The following is a 5,717-nucleotide window of genomic DNA, read 5'->3' as shown; positions in this document are numbered from 1 at the left end:
AGCTGCAAGCAAAAAATCTCCCTTCTTGTTGTCAATGTATACCTCCCTAGCTCGAGCCATATATATCTCCGACCACCTCACCGACAAGCTGCAATTTCCCTGACCCAACTCTTTGGGTCTCAGAACTTCCCAGGAGCTTAAGATGCTCCTGTCCCTTTCTCTGCTCTCCCTTCCCTCCCGGGAGCTCTTTCCCTGCCCTAATAAAGCCGCTCTGAACCTCACGTTCTTTGTCTCAATCCCATTTCCGTCTCAGTGTTGACCTCTCAAATTCAATAGCCCAGCGTATTAAGAAAAGTCGTGCCGTCATCGCCACCATCCATTTCAGAGCAGTTTCTTCTTTCTCAGACTCTTGTTGTCAGCTCCCCATCTGCCCCCAACCTCCCCTGCCGTGCCCCTAGGAAGTTTAATCCAGGTACTGCCTCTGTAGATTTACCTTTCTTGGATTTCATATCCAGAAAATCATGCAAGACAAAACCAAGAAATGACACCCACCCCCCAAAAAAAACATAAACCAACAACATGGCAAAACAAAACGGAGGGAAAACCTCAAAAAGAAATCAAGAGAAGAATAAGAACGGAAACAACTGTGAAATGGGTCAGAAGGAAGGAACAGATGGAAAATGGTTATGTTTCGCCAGGCTGTGCCCAGAAGAGATTTCCTGGAAGCCTCATCCACGTGGGAACCCTGCAAATGGGTTTTGAGCGCCACTCATCCATACCCTTCTGCAAACCAAGTGTTCAGAATTTACACTCTGATATGGTTCCCTCCTTCAGATTTGGAGTTTATTGTTTACAGTCCTTGGATCACACAAGCTGATGTGGTTCTTCCATGTGGACTTGGCTGATGCCTCCCTTGCGTGACTGCTTGTTTTGAGACAGGCTTTAAGACTCCAGGCACTAGTCTTCCTAATCGCCAGGCACTCGAACCTATTTTCTTGAGGTGGTCTCTAAATTCAGGTGGGACACACTCCAAGACTTGTTTTAATACTCTTCAGAACATTCACAGTTCAACCCGAACCTGCATAGGAACAATTGATGGTCCATTCCCTAGTTGGCTCCTGGCCTTGTGTATTTTGGCAAATGATACTGAGCTGCTCCACCTTCTCTTTCCACAGATGTAGTCGATTTGTATTCCATCTTGTGAGGTCCCTGTGTGCAGTGGCCATTGGGTCAGTGATAAAAGGTGTTTACAGTAAAGACGTTGTTGGTCTTGCACAATTCTATCCAACTTTGTTTCTATTGCCAAGGCCATATTTTCCAACTTCTGGTCCTTCGTCTCTGTTTCCAACGTTCGCATTCTAATCACCAGCAACTACCAGTGCATCTCAACTGAGTGCTTAATTGGTTTCAGATTGCAGAAGCTGGTAGAGGTCTTCAATGTCTTTAGCTGTAGCCTTAATGGTTGGTATGTAAATTTGAATAACAGCACTAACTGGTCTTCCTGATAGATAGAGCGATGTTATCCTATGACTGACAGCATTTTGTTCCATGCTAGATCTTGAAATATTTGCTATATTGTTTTGTTTTGTTTTTTTGACAGTGAATGTAATGCCAATCCTCTTGAATATGTAATTTCGGGGCTAGTGGACCATCTCTATTTAATTCAAAATAACCCATAGCCATCTCACTAGTGCCTAGGACATCAGTTCCTATGGACTTCAATTCATCTATGGAGTCTTCTGGTTTCCCTACATTCGTACTTAATGGGTTTTGATTACTGGTGGGTGTTTGCATCTGCTCATTCTCATTGTGCCATGCTCCAGCAGCAAATGAAGGTCCCGGATGAATGCCTTGCTGCATCCACATCACTAAGGTCTGCGCTGCTTTGAGGAGGCATCTCTTCCTCAGTCGTATTCTGAGTGCCTTTCAACCTCAGGGCCTCACTTTCCGACTTTATATCTGACACTCTTCCTCCGCCGTTCATCCGGTTTTCCGTGGCTGCTTTGTCCAACGTGGTCTGCCTTTTCCTTCCTCCAATCTGTCGTAGCTGGAAGCCCCACTGAAACCTGTCCCTGCTGATATTTGAGAGGCTGGTGGAATGACTGGCAGCATTACAGCCACACGCCAACCATCACAGTGCGACACCCTGACAGACAGGTGGTGCCAGGTGGTCTTCTCGCCATTTCACAGCTGAGGAGACTGAGGCTCAGCAGGTGCACGTGCCTGTTTAGGGTTACATGCCTAGTGAGAAGCAGAACTGGAATTAGAACACCCATCTGTCTGACTCGTGAATGTGTGTGTCTGTCTGTCTGTGTATCTGTCTGTGTGTCTGTCTGTCTGTCTGACACTCCAGAAGTGGGCATCACCGCAGTGGCCAGTCACCTGTGACTGAGTAAACTGTGGCCCACCCTAAGAATGGACTCCATCCCAGTCCCTGCGGGCTGCATGCAGGAGCCTTAAAAACCTGATTCGGAGTGAACGGGGCCAGTCACAGAAGGCCACCGCACGTGATTCCATTTCGCAGCAATGTCCAGAATAGCCACACCCACAGAGAGAGAAAGCAGGTAGCCATGGGCCTAGAGGAGGGATGACTGGGGAGCCATCACGACAGGCTACAAAGTTTCCGGGGTGATGAACATGCGCTAGGTTGTGGTGGTGTTTGAGCAGTTTTGTGAAGGCCCATGAACCAGTGGCTTGTGCCCTAGACAAAGACGCATGGGATGCTTTGTTCACAGTGATGTAGGTTCTCGGCCTGGCAGAGCCTTCAGTCCGGACCAGCAGGCCAGCACTCTTGCAGTACGTCCTCCGGTTTCGAATGAGAGCTGCTTTGCAGTGTGGGAAGTCTAAGTAGGTCTTTGAGTTCCGAGTGTCAGTCAGAACAAGTGTACACCATTCCTGTTCAGCTGTCCTTTAGTGAGAGGGGAAGGGGGAAAAAAAAACATCAGCCCTGATTGTGTGACGGTGTAGTGATTGCCGCATGGGGCAGTTCAAAGCCGCCATCCGCCATCCGCTCCTAGGGAAAAGACGCCCCCTTAGAGATTGACAGTCTCCCATTGCAAAATGGATTGTTGAAGGTGCAGGTCAGTTAAAATGTATCACCCTATCATTACAATCCACTCAATTTTGTTCTAGTTTTAAATACTTTCTGCTTACTTTTCGATTGAGGATTTTACATGCTGTTTTGTTACTGTCATTAGTTTTTGTTTCTTTCATGTTTTTTTCTGTATATGAAATCCAGGATAGGAAATTCTGTTGAGACGGTAATGACTGTTGGTTCCTTGGGAGTATGGCAGGGGAAGCTGGGGGAAAACGAGGGGCTAATAACGAGGACGCGAAGGAAAAAGGTTCTAAAACAGATTGCGGTGATGATTGTACAATTCTTCTTGGTGTGCTTGAACTATTGAATGGTGTGATATGTAAATTATATGTCAATAAAACTTTCAGAAAAAAATGTTCATGATCAGAAACCCAAAGGGGCATTGTACCCTGCACTAGAGGGTGGCTGTGACTAGCTTGCACTCCAGGTGGACTGCATCTGGCAGTGGCCTGGGTTTGGTTAGTGGAGAGAAAGAAAAGAAACCCCTGGTGGTGGTGTGTGTTAAGCACTAATTGGATTGCTAGCCACACAGTTGGCAGTTCAAACCCACCCACGGGCTGCCCATTGAAGATGAAGCTGTTTGCTCCCTCAAAGATTATCTGCTCCTGAAACCCCATGGGGCAGTTCTACTCTGCCCTACGGGGTTGCCATGAGTCATAATCAACTTCATGGAAATGGTTTGGTTTGGTTTTGTTTTTAGTGCAAAGAAAGGACTGGAAGCCTTTTGGAGTATTTATTTGCAGTATTTATCTGCAATATTGGAGTATTTGGTGCAGCCAGCGTGAAGGCCTTTGTGATGAAGCACCTGCTTTGAGCAGGGGCTGGTTCCCTAGTTTCAAAATGAGGGTCTGTCTAATTCATATCAAAGGGCACAGACTTAGGAGCCACCGCTAAACCAGAAATTCGTCATCCTGGAAATGTATCACTGCAAGGCACCATGGCCGATGCTGGGTGGCCTCGGAAGCTGTGAAAGGACAAAGGGTCAACTGCCCCAGCCTGGGAGGGCATGGTGTGAGAACTGTCGCAGAAGGACAGCCACCTGGCCGGAGTCAGCCCACCCCTCCCACTGATCACCTGAGGTGGTCTTATTAACAACGGAAACAACTTTCAAATGGGTCAGAAGGGAGATCAAACGGTAGTTACATTTTAACTTAACTACATCTGTCACAAAATCTGTCTGATAAGGCTATTTGCACACATCGACTACGGGTCAGAGGGGACCACCAGAGTCTTAATCCATGTGGGGATCCTGCAAATGGATTTTGGGCTTCCACTGTCATCCACAGCCTTCCACAAACAAGGTGTTTAGGAATTAAGCTCTGGTGCTGTTCCCTCCTTTCGCTTGGGTTTTATTATTTACAGTCCTTGGGTAACACAGGCTGGTGGGCTTCGTCCATGTGGACTTAGTTGACGTCTCTCTCTCTCTCTCTGATGATGCTTGTTTCAAGACAAACCTTTAAGACCCCAGACACTCATTGTTCTGACAGCCAGGCACCATCTGGTTTCCTCACCACACTTTGGAATAGCATCCATATCTTCAGCGACTTCTGCATGAGGGTGAGCTTCGGGCAGGGTCCTGTCATAGGAACTAATTGTTCTTAGATTGAGGCCAGAATTAAGTGTGAGCCCCTACCCCCCCAATCCATTTATAGCTATGGTTTATGTATGTGTCAGGCTCACTTTAGAAGCATCATGGCCATTTTGATAGAGAACATTATAAATCATCTCTCTGGGGACATAAGGTACAGCCCATCCCCACAGCTCCCCGATGCTGTAGGTTTCTGAAATACCCTCTTAGATAGAAAGCAGACCGAAAGGGCCAAAGCACCAGAGCCTGGGTGTGCTCCCAAGTCTGAGCGCCCCCAGGGGTTTGGATCCGCATGACAGGTGCCTTTCAGAGTCACGGTAACAACGCCTGCACGTGATCCCACCCTGTGCTCCCACTCGCTCCGCTCCGGAGCGGCACCCCTTATATATATAAGAGACCGTGTCTCTTAGACATCGTCTTTTTTTATCCAGTCTTCCGTGGAATCCCGCCCTCTGGCATTTTTTGTCTTTTGGCCAGCCTATGGGAGGGCATTTCAGTTCTTTACAGACTTTTCCGACCATCATTCATTGTTTCAAACCAGCAGCCTTGCTCCCTGCTGAAGTCTGTGTGTGACAGCAATTCCTACTGGATCCAGAAATGAGCGCACTTTAAATGTGGCCTCCGAAGTCCCCTTACGGGAGGCTGCGAGCGAATGACAGGTTCACCTCTAAGAAGGCTTCTCCGGGTTTCTGGGCAGCCGATGAGCATGTATTGTTGGCTGTCACCCTGGTCCGTTCCCCCTGCAACGTACCCCCTGTAACGCATACAATCTGCGTCTTAGGGTCTGTCCCCATCGCTAGAATGCCCCCCCACCCCCGCCCCCACAAGAGCAGGGATCCCGGTTTGCTGGGAGCTGCGTGCTTGGAACTCATTGCCTGTCTGTTTCTTGCGTGGGTTGGAGGCATCGATGGCTGGCTGGGAATGGCAGACGCCAAGGCTGGGTCCTGTACGCCCAGGGTTGTGGCAGGTGAGGCCATTTCCGTGGGTCAGGGCCCTCCAGGTAGGACGCGCGGGCCTGTCTGGTCAGTAGGGCGCAGTTCGCAGCACGGTGGGCGGGCGGCTACCCTTCGCTCCACCCCCAGGAGGCCAGCC

The sequence above is a fragment of the Echinops telfairi genome, unplaced genomic scaffold, assembly GCF_000313985.2.
Source record: "Echinops telfairi isolate 266 unplaced genomic scaffold, ASM31398v2 ScPeMD7_7412;HRSCAF=8450, whole genome shotgun sequence".
NCBI classification, from domain to species: domain Eukaryota; kingdom Metazoa; phylum Chordata; class Mammalia; order Afrosoricida; family Tenrecidae; genus Echinops; species Echinops telfairi.
This window is presented reverse-complemented; position numbering follows the sequence as displayed.